Source organism: Balaenoptera borealis, assembly GCF_965194805.1.
Source record: "Balaenoptera borealis genome assembly, chromosome: 15".
Lineage (NCBI taxonomy): Eukaryota > Metazoa > Chordata > Mammalia > Artiodactyla > Balaenopteridae > Balaenoptera > Balaenoptera borealis.
The window spans coordinates 6,106,107-6,125,761 of NC_138871.1; the positions used below are offsets into that span (position 1 = coordinate 6,106,107).

A 19,655-nucleotide genomic window follows, 5' to 3' on the forward strand; every position below is an offset into this window, starting at 1 on the left:
GGGACCTACTGTGAGAGCTGCCGTTAATGAAGTATTTTCCTGTAATTAATTTTTATGTGCCTCCTCGGGGCTCCCGTCACCTTCTCTGGAATTACTCCTTGATCCCTGAGCCTAACACTTCCATCCCGTCTACATCCATCAGGCCAGCCTTCCCTGCAAACAAAGGGGAAACAGAGAACTGGAAACAGCTACCCATGCAGCAGAACTTTAGTGGGACAATGCTTTCTTTGCTCAGAGAGGAAACTAGGTAATTAATACATGCAAGAGCGTATTTTGGAAATCGTGGGGTTTTCTCTGCATTTTTAAAAAGTCTAAAGGGGAGGACACAAGGGAGAAAGACAGTGTTCAATAAACAGAAGGGCAAGAGATCCAAGTTCAAGACTCATGACTGCCACCACTTTGGTAGCTCGGAAAATCACGTTCTTTCTCCAGATCTCATTTTCTCTAGGTCATGGTTTTTAAATGTGGACAGCGCCCTGAGCCCTGGAAGGCAGAGGCCGAGGCCGAGGCCGATGACCTGTGGCTTTTATGGTGAGAAGTACTGTCAGTTGCAGCAAAAGCTTTGACAGGCAGCAAACAAGCCCCGTCCCCCTGTCCCCATGCCTTAATCCCCCCACTCTTGCCCATAATGCAAACATGGGTTAACACTGGGCAAATCATGACTTCTTTAAAAACTACATTGTTTCCTCTTCTTGAGTACCAACTTTTTCCTGGAGATTCCTAAAGAAAAGAACCAACTTTCCAACCCACCTGGAACAGGTAATGGCCAAATACACAATATTAGGGCAACATGCTGGTTCTCCAATGCAGGGAGGGAGACAGCTTGAATTCTCCAAAAAAAGATGTAATAGAACAAGATACTCACGCACAAGTGGTTGTTTCAGGGGGACCAAGGAGAGCCGACCTGCAGGGTGGAGGCTGGAACAGACACCTGTGCTCAGGAACACACACAGGTGTGTGGTAGCACATACTCCTACGTGGCCCGGTTTCCACTGCCCCTGTCCGCAGTTTACCAAGTCACTGCGGTGGCCGGCTTGGGCCTGTCGTACCTTGATAGGCGTGGACCCAGGAAGCCCAGCGGCCACATCAGAGGGCAGCCATCTCATGAGTGACAGTCTACACGGCCGTGCCTCCCACTAGCCCGTTCCTTGAGAACAGAGGCTGAGTTTCTCACGTCTATGTCCTGGCCACTTGGTCTACAGTACGGCTTAGCAAATGACGCCAATGAATGAAAACACAGGGGCATCTCAGGAAATGACAATATCTTAAGCTTGTGCTTGGATGTCCCGCTCTTTCTACCCCATGCCGTCCTAATTCCAGCAACAAGGCACCCCAGCACCTGCCAGCACCTGCCCTGCCTATTTACCCAGGTGTCTTCTTACTCCCGGCTCGGAAATGTTTAAATGACTCATAACTAAAGCACAAAGATCACAGTGCGGTAGTCCAGCTGCCATGTAGTATGGACCCATCTCCCTTGGAGGCTTCCTTTCGATTCAAATTAATTATGATTCTGACACCCCTTCCCCAGGCACATCCACAGGTTCTTTCTATGTTGCTTCTGATGTCCTGGTAGTTAAGCAGACACAATACACTGAGTTGCATCAGAGCATGCTGAACGGGCTTAATTCTGCTGAGCATTATTATTTCCATTTTTTTCTTTGAAAACGTTAGATTTAAAAAAAATCAGTTTCAGATAGTCTTAAAGGGAAAGAAAGGGGAAAATGTTTTCTTTCCTTTTTTCCATCACCCCAAGTCTTCATGAATTTAGTTTCATTAAGGTCTAAATGGGATGTATTTAAATGCTCATCAAAGGATGCCCCTTCCAGCAGCAGGTGAAAGGTTGCCCTGTGATTGGATCTGCACAGCTGACCAGGGCTCGTGGGAAAGGCAGGCAGAGCACACAGCATTGGGAGCTTTTGCTCAGCAAGTAGGCAACGGCTTAATGAATCAGTTATCACCACTTGAGCAAATTAACTATGTGTTTAATTCAGGAGAAGAAAGATGAGTAATTAGCAAGCAAAAAACAAACTGTGCCTCACTTCAAAGAAATCCTAACTTAGAGCCTTTCCTGATTTCTATTGGGTATTTACAAATCAGAGGGAGAATTACCTGAAATCTACTGCCTGTCGTAGAGAAAAGATGCCTAAGAACCCAGACAGACCTGGATCCATTTTTCTTTGTTTTGGGATGTAGTTCTCTCAATATGTCAATTTCAGGAACGCTCCTTAATTTTACTTGATTAGGTAGGGATCTTAGCTCTAATCCATCTAATCAAAATATATTATGGGAAGACATAATAACTAAAACATGCTTGGAGAGAGAAGGGTGATTCAGAGCAGGGGTTTTCAGAGACGCCCTTTAGGAGGGGAGCGGCCTGGACCCCTGCCCTTTCCTCACCTTCCCTATTCAAGCTGAGCTATTCTGAGACCTTCCATAAGAGACATTATACTTCTTCTGCAAGAGTTTTGGGGAAAATCGGCTTCAAGCCACTGATTCACCAGACGTGAAGGGACACAGAGGCAGGGAATGGCCTGGTTGGCTCACTGCTCTATTGCCAGCAGCCTGCCCAGCGCCTAGGAGCACACCAGGGGTGTGACCACTTGTGAATGAAGAAATGGATGGGTGGAAGGACGGAAGGATGGAGGGAGGGAGGGAGGGAGGCAAAAATGAGATCTACAAGTGGGCAGAGAGCTCCCACTGTGATTAAGCTCTGAAACATTTTCTCACATCTGGATTACAGACTAAATGCATGATGACTCAACAATGGAGGTTTAAAAAAAAAAATCTGTAAGAGCGAAAACAAAGCAACTCCGAACGCTAGTGGTTTTAACGGAGATGCAAGCCTGCGCTGATGGGATCCAAGAATGAGATTCCGCACATAAGTTGTGACATCTGTCACTCACTGCTCTCCCCCTGAATCCGATGCGGTCCCAGCTTCTTCCACATTCTGGGCCTTGGGGAGACAGCCTAAACAATTTGGGAGGCTTCTGTCTACAAATCATGCAGGGCAAACAATGACTTACTTACTAAAATCCCCAAACATTTCAACAGGGAGCACACACTGAAGTGTCAGGAGATGATTTCAAGGAAAATAAAAGTACATGACCCAGTGGGTAGTAAATGTAAGGATTAACTGCTATTTTGCTACATGAATTCCCCCCCAAGATAGAAACAGGAACATAGTCTGCAACAGTGCCGTCCAGAGAAATATAACATGAGCCACCTACGTAATTTAAAATGTCTAGTAGCCACATTAAAAAGGTAAAATGAATACAACAAACTAGTAAATATAACAAAAAAGAAGCAGACTCACAGATATAGAGAACAAACGAGTGGTTACCCGTGAGAAGAGGGAAGCGGGGAGAGGCAATATAGCGGGAGAGGAGTAAGAGGTTACAAACTATTAGGTATAAAACAAGCTACAAGGATATATTGTACATGGGGAATATAGCCAATATTTTATAATAACTATAAATGGAATATAACCTTTAAAAATTGTGAATCACTATATTATACTCCTGTAACTTATATAATATTGTACAACAACTGTACTTCAATTTAAAGAAAAGTAAACGAGAGAGGTAATTTTGATAATATACATTGTTTAACCCAATATACACAAAATATTATCATTACAACATGTAATAAATTTTAAAAAGTTATTCATAGGATAATGTATATTCTTTTTGTCCTATTAAATCTTTGACATCTAGGATGTATTTTACAGTCACAGCACATCTCAGTCTGGACTCACCACATTCTAGGGGCTCAATAGCCATATGCGGCTAATGGCCATGCACTGTCAGCACAGGTCCAGCAGGACAGATGGATAAACAGTGGGCATTAACCGAAGAAGCAGGTCTGGAGCGCACCCCATTGTGGGGCTTCAGTCATTCTGGTCTACTCTTACTTCCTTGGGGTTCCTGCCATATGGTTTTGAGGAGACTTAACTCATAGTAATCCCTGACCCCTGACTCCCAGGCTGAGCCCAGGACCCTGGTTTTCCAATCATAATTCACGCCACTGCCATAGTCCAAGAGGAGGGCACATTACCAAGCCAGGCCAATCAGAATCTTCTCTGAGACTAGTATCCAGAAGCCGGGGAAAAGGGCTTTCTCCTTCCCCTGGTGCTGCTGGGGTGTGAGTTGGGGGTTCTCCCCATCACAGGGAGAGCCTGTCTCAGGATGGGGCCATGAAAGCCAGCCCTGAGACCCTGGTTTGGGGTCTCTCTTTCATGGATTCTGCATCTACCCCACATCCTCTCAGTACCTGCTCTCATTTGCTTCTGCTAATTTGAGTTGTGTTTCAGCCACTCTCATTAGACAGAGTCATGATTCAGGCCAAGCCAACAACCCCGGCCCACTGCCATATTCTCCCGCCATGCATCTAGGGCTGTCTCAGAGACAGTATCCCAGGCCACAGAGGGCCCACGGCCCAGACTTGAGAGGTGGACTTTCATCCTTTAAGCCTCATCAGTGCTTTGGAGCTCTTGTTCCCTCCCTGGGTCACCACCTGGCTTTCGCCCTGACACCTCCATCCGGGGCACAGATGTGTGCTAGGCAGCTGGGCTGCCCTGCTTTGCTGCAGAAGCCTGTGCTCCCCTTTGTGCTCCCCCATGAGTCTGTGCCTCACTTCCTGTCCCCCTTCGTGCATCCCGCCTCGAGAAGCAGAATGGTACCCTGAGTTTGCCTTTCCACGCCAGGATCTCACTGGCCTCCTCATGAACTGTATGAAGGCCTATTCTGAAGCGCTGACCTTTTAGAATCAACCAAGCACAACAGGAGACCGTTCCAGGCCCGAGGTTATAAACACAAAGATGACAATCCTGTCCTCTGCGTATGCATGGGACTTGCACGGATATTCCCAGCATGACAGCAAACACGTTCATCAGGAAGTAGCCACTTAGGGCCCCGGTGAGCAGCCCCTTGGGGGACTGTGGGAATGAAGCCCAGCCTGGCCTTGACCCCATTGTAGAGAGTGAATTACTGAGAGAATTCTAAGAAATGTAAATTTAAGTTGACATACTATGCGAGTTTTAGTGTGATGAATTCTACTAGACTTCATGGCTAAGCTAAGTATTTATTAACTGTCCCTCCAGATTAGGTTTTATTTTTTCCCAAGAAAGTTTCAGAGAAAGCTGAGGGCCTTCCCTTCAGGCGCTGGACCACTTGATTCCCATGACAACAGTCCACTCACTGCAGTTACCACCATAGTCTTAGGAAATCTGAACCAGCCCCATGAAGTCTACAGGGAGGTAGATGGGGCCTCTTCTCTCCACCCTGCATGGCAGAAGGAGTTTACAGATAGGTGATTAAAATCCATGGTTCAGATTATTCCTGTTCCTTGCAGGAAGCTCCACAAGCTAATGAATGCTTCAGTGTGCTTAATGTTTTAAGTGATATGCAAAAATCATGAGTGAAATTCGTATCGAGCCATTAGTGCTTTTTTCACCACTGAACTCCCCTGCCAGGAACCAGCGCTAACCAGGTCTGAGGCTTCTGGAGAGTGAAGACCACAAACCGTCTCTCCTTCTGTCTTGCCCATCATCCTCCTTCGGACATGAACGGTGGGGCAGACACAGGCCGGGAGCAGCCCTCCCATCTCCCCACTGCATCTGCAATTTGGGGGCTTGAATGTCCTCCTGCCTTGTCCCATCACAGGCTCCCTGCTTCCCTACATTAGCGAGAGGACAGGTTTGCGGGTCTGATGGGCTACCCTGTGCTGCTCTGAGATCTCTGAAGTTGCGAACATCTGTCCAGTTGGGTTCTGTTCTTACACTGGTGGGTAGAGACCATTGGGAAAAATTCTTTCCTCCAAATGGCAAGGGCATCCCTTCTTGGGGGGTAATCCCAAAACGCTTTCTTGCTGAGGAGCCCAAGGCAAGTTATCTACCCTGCCTGAACCTCAGTTTCTCATCTTCAAAGTGGGAGCACAGTCATATCTCCCTGGTTCAGCTGCCACAAGGACCACCCGAGATAACTCAGGACCCCCTGAACTGCCTGCTCCACTGGCCTGTAGGCAGCAGGTCATCGCTTCTTTACCTTCACTGAATGTCATTTTTGAGGGTGTTCCCACCTCCTCTCACATAAATAAGAATACTCATTCAAAAACCTGGAGGACCCAGAAAAGTAGAGAAATAAAAATTTCAACTCTTCCGCTGACTCACGACCCACGATAACCACTATTAACAATTTGTGTTTCTTTTCCTAAGTGTGGGTACATTTTACGGAGTTGAGATCATGCTGTGGATATAACTTGGTAGAGTCCTTTTCTCACTTAACATGATACGTGTTTTCCCATGTTACTCTATCATCGCCAGAAATAATCCTTGCAATAGCTGAGTTTTATTCCACCCAGTGTTTTCTCGGGGTTGACCGAACCACACCCAGCTTTCCAGACGTCTCGGTTTCCAACTTCTTGCTAACACAACCACACTGTGGTGGGCATGGCTTTTTCTTCAGTTGGGCTTATTCCCTTACGAGAGGTTCCGGAAGGGTTATGGGGCTCAAAGTGTGAGGATGGCAGTGGCTCTTGACACCTCCTGCAGGTGGCTTTCCTTGCATTCACCTCCACAAGCAACGCCATGGAAGCCCTTTTCACATCCCTAGGGATCACCTTTTAGTACTTTTTTGATAACTTAATTGAGGAAAATGATCTTATCATTTTTATTTGCACTTCCTTGATTCTCAAGAGACTGTTTTCCCATTAACCATATGCCATTCCTTTTTGTGCAGGGCAATGGACTCCTTTAGTGCACTTGAAATTGGTGGAAGCGTTTGGCAGATGACGGGAATCTATGTTTTTAATTAGTGCTGATGCAAGTGTTTCTTGGGCCAGAATTGGAACAATTCTGGATTAGAGGGTTAGTTTTAAAATCTGTTCCTAGGGTTTTTCTTATACCGGAGATTTCATTCTTTTTGGCAAACATCCTCTCTAGATGTAGCCATCTTTACATTTGGATCACTTTTTAATGAAGTACAGGAGTTTAAGTCTAATCTGTCAATATTTTCTTTTGCGATTTCTCTTTATTCTTCTCAGCTTAGAAATTCTTTACTCTCAGAGTTTTGCAAAGATTCCTTTTTCTATTTTTCTCCTGCTTTTCAAAAAAGCTTCACTGTTTATTTGGAATTTCAATTGGCTATTTAGGGTAAAGGGAGGATGTAAACTTTAAATTTTGTTTTTCAAAATGTCTAACTACTGTCAGCAAAAATTTGATGGAGGCAAAAAGAGGCATCAAGAGACATTGAGGGAGGAAGAGGTTACTCTGTGTGGGTCAGAGAAAGTGGTTAGACATTTTGAAAAACAAAATTTAAAGTTTACATCCTCCCTTTACCCTAAACTGACAGTGGGGCCTCGGATGGGGGCAGAACCGTGCCCTGTGTGCTCTCCTTCTCCCCTACCTCTCTCCAGGTTTTCAAAACCTCTTTGTCCAGCACTTTAGCCTTGAGAAAACTCCTAGTACCCGAAGCCTTCTGCAACCTTGCTTTAAAGTAAAGTTAAGAATTTAACAATTTTAATTTCTTCCTACAGATGATTAGGAAATGCATTATAATATGTTATCATGCTTTTTAAAGATACTGTTATATTAGGTGTTATAAAGTCATATTTATCATTTTCTAAGAATCTTGTGATTTGAATTATAGTTGAGGCAGAGATTTTTAAAGCTGAAGAGACCCTTGGGACCATCTACCTGTAGTTCAGTCCCCACGAGGAAGTTGATGCCCAGAGACATAAAATCCGCTGCTCAAATTCCTGCAGCCAATGGGAGACAGGGCTGGAATTCACAGCTGGTCTCTGCTTACCACTGTGTTCCTCCCACTGACGTGCTGTCACCATCCTCTCCTTTCCAGGACTTACTGGTGGTCACAATTAAGCAGGAGGTGACAGTTTATTTAAAGACACTATTTATGGAGTCTTAATTACTTTTGTTCAGGCTCTCAGCTACACAAAACAAAAACACCCAACTACCCTCCAAACCAGAGACAGGAGAGCTGATTTTCAGCTGATGCACCCCATTGGTCTAGAAGAAATGCTTCTAGAAGAATCCACCTAGAAGACATGCATCTAGAAGAAACTCTTCTAGAAGAATCCACCTAGAAGACATGCATCTAGAAGCAATGCTTCTAGCAGAATCCACCTAGAAGAAATGCATCATGTAACAGCTGTTGGGTAAGGAAACTATGTTCCTCTCCCCAGTAAGTCTCTAAACTCAGGCTGTGCCTAGATTAAAATGTGGGAGGAAACTCATATTCCTGAGACAAACACACGGGAAAGGCTGTCAGATGACCTGCCACGGATGGCCCTGTGTGCTGACCGTCTGCCCGGCCCACGGACTTGTGGCCAAGTGGCTCAGGGCAGAAGTATGAGTGTCAAGGCAGTTCGGAACAAACAACAACAAGCTTTTCCCCAAACAGAATTATTTTTACCAGTATCCAGTCTAAAGTTAAGTAGAGAAAGTCTTATTGGACCTATGGGCACATTTCTTGACCACGTGAACGTTAAACTAAAATAATTCCCAGCTCTAGCTCTATGTGTTCACTGAGTAGAGGGAACTGTCTCTTGAGGTGTCTCCAGCTCTACGGTCTCTGATGATGCAAGGAACTCTCTCAGACACCCACATATTTAAGCAAAAGATCACTGTTTCAACCCATGACGGCATGTGTGTATGCCCATCATTTGCCAGGATGCTTTTGAGAAATAGCATATGCTCTAGATATGGAAGTGACCATGTTAAGGTGACCTGACTTATTAGCTCTTTGCCAAATTGGGGGGTGGGAGGGGGAATTCAAGGCTCTGCAAATTCTCTTTTCACTGTCTGTTGAGTTCGCTTGGAGCCCAGAATGGCAACGACTCAAGCTCTGATTCGGATCTTGACCATTCCCTGTTACTATAAGAACTTTTCAGGGCATTACCTTCCTAAGTGTGATGCAGGTGTTTCTTCTAGAACATGATCTATGTGATGCTGAAAAACTGCACCCGAAGAAAAACCACGACTTATGAAAAAAATAGGGTTGGAGCAGACCATTAAGGACCCATGTGACTTTGTAACTAGAATCTCGCAAAATCGACAAAAATCCTCGTAAGAACATGAGCCCAGCTGAGTCTGCGGGCCCATCGGAGGCATTGCGGCCCCCCACCTGTACAGGCTTCCTCCTGGAGCTTGTGCCTCCTCCTTGGGGAGGAAAGTCCTTAAAGACGTTCACTTTTTAAAGAGACTAGATCCATCAAGATTAAAAATCTGGCTCAGGGGTCCCCTTCTTCAGCAAGCCTTTGTTTTCCTTCTTGTAAGCACAAGGAGGACATGTCTTCCCAGTGTCTTTGCACTTACAGCTCTCCAAACACAGCAGGAAATAAAGTGGTTCTTGAAGCTACTAAATCAGCCACTTCTTGCTCCAAAAGAAGGCACTTCTACACTATTCTTGGCTTTTTTCTAAAGGTCGTCATATCCTACTAAGCTTTCTCATTCCTTGTGAGATCAAGGCACAACAGTTAACATACAGGGGAAAATCTCACACCGGCCAACCTAAGCTGCGAGACCTACAGACATCACGCTTTACTGAGGAGTCACCCATGAGCTCACTGGATTAAACAATTTTTTAAAGCTACTTATTTATTTACTGTGGTAAAAATATATAACATAAATTGACCACTTTAACCATTTTAAGTGCACAGTTAAGTGGCATTAAGTATTTTGTTACAGTAAAAAAAAAAGCAAGTCTGCTAAAAATTTATTTAAAAAAAGAACTCCAAGATAAGAAGGTGATCATAAATTATTTTTACCACCATCATCCTCCCTGTTTTTTCACTTGTCTTTCCTCAGATTTAGCTCTAGGAATAGCAAAGCAGCAGCAGCAACCATATATGCGATAGTTTGGCCAAATTCCAGGAGAGGGTCCAATGATCATTATTTCTTAGACTCCAAAAGCTTGAAGGGTTCTGAGCTAAATACACTCATAGTAAATATTTCTTTACCTTTCTAAGGTTATGTTCTGGGGGAAAACCACAGAGAAACTAAATGCCTTGACAGCATGCAGGTGGAAACTTCTAGGGTCAACGCAGGCTTGCCATGGATGTCTGGTGGCCCAGGTCCAAATCGTGGCTGTGTGACCTCGGGCAAGTAGCTGAACCTCTCTGGGCCTCAGTGTGCAAGCTATAAAGTGAGGGTAATATGAGAGGCAGAGGAGTTAATATATTTAAAGCATTTCCAACAGTGAATGTCACACACTAGTCCTCCCTAAATAGCTAACTATTATAGAAAGGCCAAGATCCACCAACCAAAATATTTCAGGTGGAGGACTTATATATTTAAAGCATTTTTATTTTGTGTGGCTGAACTTCCAAATGACTTATTCTCAGAATTCACAAAAATACTTTAAATAACTTAAGGACATGAAAATTGTTGTTCTTTCAGTGACAAAAATAAATACTCTTTTTGAACTTAAGAAAAGGCTTATTGTTATTCTTGGTAGTCAATGGCACAAGAGTTGTTATTAGGAGAGAAGAAAAACTTGACAGCTTTGACTAACCTCCTACATTCAGAGGATGTCATTTAATTGTAAAAGCGCAAACACACACAAAGGCAAGAGAAGAGATGCCTTTTTAAAACCATCTCTTCTTCAAAACTTGCAGATGTCTTTCAAAACCCTACATAATATTTTTAGAGTCTCTTTAGAAACTTAAGTACTTTAGGCACATTTGATATAAAACTTAATGTTATAAACTCTGAACACTTTTTTCTTTAAATTCTAGAAAAGTCAAAGATTCCAGGATCGTCACTGGCTATCCATGATGTCACCACCTAGGAATTTTCTGTAAATGCCCAAGCAAAACACACACCAAACATATAAACAAAAAAATATGTAGAGCTGATTCACTTCGCTATACAGCAGAAACTAACACACCATTGCAAAGCAATTATACTCCAATAAAGATGTTAAAAAAAAAAAAAAGAGGAAAATGGAAACTGGGAAAAAACAAAACAAGGGGGTGGGTGGGGAACCACCTTAGAAGACCCCACGTGGTCTGCCAGGATGGAGTGGTGGCACCGAGGGCTGGCATGGACCCTGCCAAGCCGCTTGGGGCAGCATCCGTCCTCCTCAGGCCAGACGCAGCGCGCAGAGTAGGGAGGCCACGGCGTCAAATTTCCAGGAGTGGCAAGAAATTGACTAAAGAAGGAGGAGATTACTAAAGAGATTCCAGAGCCATCTGGAATACTCCATTCCTGGCCAGAGAACCCTCTGCCATGTCATGGCTGAGAGCAGGGGTGAAATGACACATAAGAGAACCTTTCATTGTCAGGGGAGTCAGCCAGTCACTACCAAAGCGGACTGAAAGCTGGGATGGGGCTGGCCCTGCCTGATGCACCGTGAGCCCCTCAGAGAAACAGCTCGCTAATGTCAATCCCAAGTTTAAGACGCGGCATGCAAATGCTGCAGTGTCTACGGCCCATGACCAGGGACTCAGCTGACATTCACCAGGCTGATGTCAGTGGTCACAGTGTGGTCCTGCCCAGCGACCACTGGTGGGGTCTGAACGCTGCTACCTGGTGGAAGCTAGTCAGCCCGAGAGCCCCGGACCAACAGGTGCGCTGGGTCTCTTGCTTATTTTTAGCCAGCGTTAGTTTGGTACGGAGCTACTAAATATCCAAACCAACAATGGCCAGACAATATGTAAAAACAGAACTCTGACCCACAACCAGCAGCAATCTGCCCAGGAAACTGACCCATCATCTACAGTAACCAGCCCAGGAAGCCAGCCTGCTATGCCTTGTAGGAGGTCAGACCATGATCTTTAGCAAAAATCCAAAAAGTCAAACAACCCCTATAACAATCAGCCCCAAATGGCTAGGATTTGATTAATAACTGACAGTACCCCTAATTTCCAACCCCCCACTTCCAATTTAGGAACTACCAGAGAAAGCTAAAATACACACCCTTGGAGAAAAGGGAACCCTCCTACGCTGTTGGTGGGAATGTAAGTTGGTGCAGCCACTATGGAAAACAGTATGGAGATTCCTCACAAAGCTAAAAATAGAATTACCATATGATCCAGCAATTCCACTCCTGGGCATATACGCAGACAAAACTATAATTCAAAAAGATACATGTACCCCTACGTTCACAGCAGCACTATTCACAATAGACAAGTCATGGAAACAACCTAAATGGCCATCGACAGAAGAATGGATAAAGAAGATGTGGTACATATATACAATGGAATATTACTCAGCCATAAAAAAGAACAAAATAATGCCATTTGCAGCAACATGGATGGACCTAGAGATTATCATACTAAGTGAAGTAAGTCAGACAGAGAAAGACAAATACCATACGATATCATTTACATGTAGAATCTAAAACATGGCACAGATGAACCTATCTACAAAACAGAAACAGATTCACAGACACAGAGAACAGGCTTGTGGTTGCCAAGGGAGAGGGGGTGGGAGAGGGATGGAGTGGGAGTTTGGGATTAGCAGATGCAAACTAGTATATATAGGATGGAAAAACAACAAGGTCCTACTGTAGAGCACAGGGGACTATATTCAATATCCTGTGATAAACCATAATGGAAAAGAATATAAAAAACAGAATGTCTATATGTGTCACTTTTTATAACTGAGTCACTTTCTTGTACAGCAGAGATTGGTCCAACGTTGTAAATCAACTACACTTCAATAAAAATAAAATAAAATTAATTAAAAAATAAAATACATACCGCTAGCCGTTCACATAGGGTGCCCAGCTTCTCCTGAGCCCATCTCCAGCTGCCCTAACAGCCTCCAACCAGGGCACCCCTGGAGGCTTGCCTTCTTTCCACCCTAAATCCTTCCCACTCCTCCGCCTGCCCTTGAGGCTCTGCCGAAACACGAGTGATGGTGGCTGACTGCCTCGCTTTGCCAGCTCTGAGTAAATAGCCTCAGCTGGTCCTTATCGGGTGGCTCTTCATTTATTTCCACAGTCCAGGGTCTCCCGTGCCTTCCCCATCCTTGCCTCCCTATCTCCTTCTCCAATCAAAGCGGCATCAGGAGAATGAATACATTTCCACAAGGGGTCAACCACTGCTCTGGAAAATGCTGCATCTACAGAACCAACACAGAGCATCACAAGACAGTCTCTCCTTACTTCCAAGTCGTGTATGTGACTTTCCCACACAGCATCAATGGTGAATTCTCACTCATTTGAATTGGAGCCACTGTAAGCTCCTCTATACTCATCAAGTAAGAGGGCTAAATGAAAAGGAAAGATATTAAGGAGTTGTTTCAAAATGCACCTTTGGGCCTGAGTGTATCCGTACTGTACCCCACAACTTCTACCTGTAGAGCCAACGGGGTATCACGCAGAACGCGGTCCATAATCATCAGGTCCTCAGCCCCGCTGGAGATCGAGTGAGCGAAGACAGGTGAGCTTTTCAGTAGAGTCTGTGCACACCTCATGCTTCTAATTCTCCGAAAACTGGTGTCCTGATTATGAAGTATGAGCTTAAGGAGAATTATCAAAATACTTGCTGATCTGAGCCCCCGAGTCTCCAAGCATCCTGGGTGAAAGGGCCCTCGGGCTCCTCCAAGCACCGAGCCTTCCCATCCCAGCCCCCCGGGTGCCTATCCCCAGGGGCGTCCCAGCACCAGCTCAGCGCCTGGCACTGTGGGAGTCTGGGAAATGCTGGGTGGGTTGGGTAAACTACTTTACTGACTATGGACCTAACGACACAAACCATAGGTTAACTAGGTCAGAACTAAAGAAAAAAAACTATCTTTAAGGCAAGGCTCTGGCAAGACGGGGAAGCTGACGTGACCTTCTCTGTGAATGTCAGGGCCAGATCAGGCCGAACCAGACCAGGCGGGCCTCTTTCTCTTTTCTATTCTGGGGTATCTGACCTCCTGAATCGTCTACCTGTGTCTCCCTCTGGGGAATGTAGGACATTGGGGCTGGAGCTGCTTAGTTCTGGTGTGGCTTCACAGGACCCCATCTTGCCACCTGTCTGAACAATTCATTGATGGGTGAGACAAAGGATGGTCTGAGAGCAATTTCATTCACACAGGAGCCCTTCAGAAGCCCATCCATTTTCCTTGATAAAGGGATCCTTTAGACTCCTTTATAAATGTCATCTCTTTCCTTAACAGACACAGAAACTTTTTTTTTTGTAATTAAAAAGAAGTTAAGCATGTTTTCATGTTGAGCCTGTCTCTAAGAATTAGCGATGCATCGCTAATTATCAGAGAAATGCAAATCAAAACTACCATGAGGTATCACCTCACACCAGTCAGAATGGCCATCATCGAAATGTCTACAAATAATAAATTCTGAAGAGAATGTGGAGAAAAGGGAACCCTCCTACACCGTTGGTGGGAATGTAAATTGGTGCAGCCACTATGGAGAACAGTATGGAGGTTCCTTAAAAAACTAAAAATAGAGCTACCATATGATCCAGCCATCCCACTCCTGCATATATATCCAGAGAAAACCATACTTTGAAAAGACACATGTACCGCAATGTTCATTGCAGCACTATTTACAATAGCCAAGACATGAAAGCAACCTAAACGTCTATTGACAGATGAATGGATAAAGAAGATGTGGTACATATATACTCAGCCATAAAAAAGAATGAAATAATGCCATTTGCAGCAACATGGATGGACCTAGAGATTGTCATATTAAGTGCAATAAGCCAACAGAGAAAGACAAACATCATATATTACTTACATGTGGAATCTAAAAAAAAAAAGATACAAATGAACTTATTTACAAAACAGAAACAGACTCACAGACATAGAAAACAAACTTATGGGGCTTCCCTGGTGGCGCAGTGGTTGAGAATCCGCCTGCCAACGCAGGGGACACGGGTTCGAGCCCTGGTCTGGGAAGATCCCACATGCCGTGGAGCAGCTGGGCCCGTGAGCCACAACTACTGAGCCTGCGCGTCTGGAGCCTGTGCTCCGCAACAAGAGAGGCCGCGACAGTGTGAGGCCTGCGCACCGCGATGAAGAGTGGCCCCCGCTTGCCACAACTAGAGAAAGCCCTCGCACAGAAACGAAGACCCAACACAGCCAAAAAAAATAAAATAAATTAATTAATTAATTTTTTTAGAAAAAGAAAACAAACTTATGGTTACCAGAGGGGAAAGGGGGGTAGGGGAGGGATGAATTAGGAGTTTGAGGTTACCATATACAAACTACTATATATAAAACAGATAACCAACAAGGGCCTACTGTATAGCACAGGGAACTATAATCAATATCTTGTAATAACCTATAATGGAAGAGAATGGAAAAAAGAAGATATATTTATATATATGTATAACTGAAGCACTTTGCTGTACACCTGAAACTAATACAACATTGTAAATCAACTATATTTGAATAAAAATTAAAAAAAAAATAAGTTAAATACTGGAGTTCAAAAAGCATTTGAATTTAAATTATTTTTCTTCTTTTTCTTGACATAAACATCAAAAAACAGCAGAACATGGCTTAGGACCATTTCAACAATGAACAAAATTCAGTATATAGAACAAAATATCTCAAACATACTGAAAAGTTACATTGAAAAAATTGTTAACATTTACCTGAACTGTCCAAGCACCTTCCCATAATGAAGGCACTGATTACTTCTTTATCTAGATATATATTCCCTACCCACCCCCTCCAACCCCGTTTGGCTGTAACCTGATTTTTATGTGTGTGTGTGTGTGTGTGTGTGTGTGTGTGTGTGTGTGTGTGTGTGTGTGTGTAATAGAAGGACGCTTTATAGCCAAAGATTAAAGCTGCAGCAAAGCAGAGACTTTGGACTTTGATCAGAAAATGTATTAAATTCCCAGATGAGGCTGATCAAAAGTGGGAACACCAGGAGACTGCAGCATTTTTTCACTCCTTTCAGGAACAGCTTGGGGCAGAGTCATTTCATTAGAACTGTACTTTACTATTAAAGAATCCAGCTACAATTTGTAGAAATTGGCTGTTTACTGATGTACGGGGTCTCTCTGGTAAAAGAAGGAATGCCAGTGAGGTCACCTGGATTCACCTGGTCCTGCCGATGTACCCTGGGCTCTGTGCTGACCCAGCTCCCTCGGTCCTCAGACACGTCCTACAGACAGGGACCCAGGGTTCTCTGGGCCAGCGAAACACCCAGTTATACGGACCTGTTTGTCAAATTGTGCAGGGTCTGAGATGTTGCCCACTCACAGTTATATGCTTTATATAAATGAACACTGCAGAAACACGAGGCAGCCGGAGTGGCCCTGCAGTGTGGGCCCCCAGACCCAGATCCCTGGGCGTGGTGATGAGAGCCGACGGGAACTTTCTACACGTGCCGATGACACCCTAGCGACGCGGGATGGAAAACAAAGGATTCTGCCTGCTTTTGTGCAGGAGAGAAGCAGGTGCCTCCCTCCCTGTCTAGAAAGGAAGGAGAGAAACCTTTGCTCCTTTGAGATGGGAGGGAAAGGACCCTGGGTTCTTACCTTGACCTTTTGGAATGTAAATAAAATATCTCTGGAAGTCAGAGAGTCTCCTGTGTCTGGGTTTTTATGACCTTGAGATGTTTCCAAAGTCTGGGCTTCATCCCTTTGGGCATGTAGATACCCAGGGAGACTACACTCCAGTTTTCCTGGCACCTGGGGGCTTAACTCCGTGAGCGTGTGTGTGTGTGTGTGTGTGTGTGTGTGTAATTCTGCAGGGTCAGTCTGGCTATTGACTTAGTCACTGGGCACAGCCATCGGTCACTGGTCCAGCCTGTCTCCTACACAGCCCTGTAGCAGTGCCAGCTACACAGGTAGGGATTATGCTGGCTGGCTTTCTCTAAACATTTCATACTTTTTCCAAAATTTTCATAGGTATAATTGGCCTGAGCAAACATGTTCACTGTAGAGAACAGAATAGTGACAACTAACTGCTTGCCTCCTGTACTGCCAGCACAATCCTAGGGGCTCTGCATATAGCATCTCAGCTAATCCTCAGAACGACAGCAAGGAGTAGGAACCGCCATATCCCCACTGGACAGAGGAAGACGCGGAGGTTCTGGGTGTAAGCCACTTTCCTGAGTTGCACAGCTGGCCGGGAGCAGAGCTGGATTTGAACCCAGGCAGCATACACACCATCCCCATGATTTGTAAGCACTGTGTTCTACCACCTCCCCACACTTCTGTTTGGCAGAGAGATCACTCCTTTCATTTTTCCATGTTCTACCTGAAATGGAATCAGACCATCCGTTGTCACGTGCTCTTTCCACTCAGCCTATGTGACCTTCTCCGATGGATGTAGTTCGCAGTGTTCCTTGCCCCGCCGCGATGGGACATGTGACTTCACAGGCACCTGATGTTCTCTGAGATATCAGATCTGGAATTCCAGATTCTGAACCCTAAAGCCTCAGGAACATTGGGCTGAAAAGGATTAAGACAAGAAGAAAGGCTGTAGCGGAAAGATTGTCCAGTGGCCACCAGGAGGTAGATGATTGCGTTTTGAGGAACCAGGGCCTGTGAACACAAGTGGATTAGCCCTTGGCTGAGGAGAGCGCTTAATACAACACAGGATCTCAAGGACCCAAAATGACTAAATGATTTACTTGTTTTAACTTTTTATTTTATATTGGAGTATAGTGATTAACAATGTTGTGATAGTTTCAGGTGCACGGCAAAGCGACTCAGCCATACATATACGTGTATCCATTCTCCCCCAGACTAAATGATGTAACTTTATTAAAGTGGGTCCCATGACCCACTTCAAATGAACAGAGGTTTTCTGTCCTTCGGTTCAGTTCAACAAACACTGATGGAGCATGTCTGCTACACAGCAGCTCCTGCAAGACAAAGGGGAAATTCTGATCTCTACTCCCAGGGACCTACAGTCTAGTGGGGAGACAGCCACAGAAGCTGGTAACTTCCAAACTGTAAAATCTAGATACTGCCACGAAAAAGACATGCAAGAGGTTCTGGAGGACTCCAGAGCACAGCCATTAGACCCCCTCAGGGAAGGATCCTGGAGGCCAGAGCTGAGTCCAAAAGGGTGAACAGGAGTCAGCAGGTGATAAAGGCAGGAAGGGTGTTCCAGGTGGGGGGGAACAGCATGGGCAAAGGCCCGGGGGTCTGGAGAGGTGAACAAAATAATGCCATTAACTTTTGTTTTTCATGTAAACTATCAAAATATAGACACCCCAGATATAGACGAGAACAGTTTGCCTTAACATCCTTTGCATGTACTAACAAGGCACAGTTTTCAATAAATCCTAAATTCCATCAAGAAGAAAAAAGTGTTATTTAAACATTCAACAGCTGTTTTAACTACTGTTCAAAGACTGTCTTCCTGTCAGAAAGTGGGCCTTGTATTCTCAACTTCTCAGAGGATGCAGAGAAATAACGAACTTCCCCACGGGTAAAAGGGGCTAGACCGGGGGTCTGCTGGCCCTGGGGCCACTACGCCCTCTGTCTCAACTCACTGAGTATGCAAATTAATTGTCAAGGAAAAGAAGTTAAATCAGTGCATGCAATCATGAGAAAGCAAATTTAAAATGTTTATTATTATCCATCCAACTTAACGGGAATCATACAAATGAGCTAAACCAATGGTGGTGATCTGGGGACTTAAACTAGGCAGTATTTGTCTTTTCTTTCACAGCTGTAATCCTGTTCCTGTTTGTAAAAATGATCAACATGTACACTGAAAGGCAGGTGGGCAAGAAAGGGGAGGGAGGTGAAGAGAAGCAGACAATGACCTCAGGACATGGGGCTGAGACCTGCTTCCACACTGGACTCTGACACTGCCCAGGTCCTGCCTCAGTTTCCCCATCTGTGACATGATGGTGTTAGTGGCCTGAGACTCTGAGGTTTCCTCCAGGTCTATTGTCCCCGACTCTCCTCTTTGGAGGACAAATTCCCAGGGAGACTCTGCCACAAGAATCTAAGTCTCTTCCACACCATCTTCTCTACACGCGCCCAATTTTTCTTCACTTCAGCTTGAAGAGGAGAAAAGGACCAGTTTGAAGGAAATTCAGTTTATCTTCACTCAGATTAGAAGCTCACCCCAGATATTTCCCAGAAGTTTTCTGATAGTTACTGAAAGCGGAAATTGCTGAAGTAAAATGTAAACTGTCTTAAAAAACGGCAACCCATGGTTAGGTATAACAAAGAGATTAGGATAGTAGGATAAATGTGGCAGTTTACAATCTAACTTTTAGACAGAAGATAAAATAGATCCACTATGGGCCTCAAGTTATCTGAAAGAATTCTTCATTCTGCCTGAATTCAAGTGAATTCCAGTTTCTTCTTTGGCTGGGGAAAAAAAAAAAAAAAAACTCTTTGGGATACTAGGTTTGCCCTAGAACATTAATTAATTCTGGAAGGACGGGGACCCACTGCTGAATGACTCAGGTGTTTGGGAACATCATAATTTCCTAGAAGTAGCAACACAAGGGCTGCCGCCAGGCAAGCTTACACTAAAGGGCTCAAAGGTATTCTTGGTTTTAATTCTGGATCCTGAAAAATCTGCCCCAGAACTAAGAGAAGCCCCACATTTCACAGACCTCATCTCATGTTCTTTGTAAAGTTTTTTTCGTATTTTGGATCAAACTTTTCACCCTCTGGGAAAGCTGGGGTGAACCATTCCTCCCAAACCCTGTATACCTCTTTCCCCTGACACCATGCTTGGGGTAGGAGACCCACCT

At 44.6% G+C, this 19,655-nt stretch overlaps 1 protein-coding gene across 1 annotated transcript in view; it reads right to left on the reverse strand.

Annotated features, from left to right (window-relative positions):
- The window catches only part of NPAS2 (neuronal PAS domain protein 2), a 192,892-nt gene that overhangs the window by 158,204 nt on the left and 15,033 nt on the right, over positions 1-19,655 (reverse strand). The window lies entirely within an intron of this gene.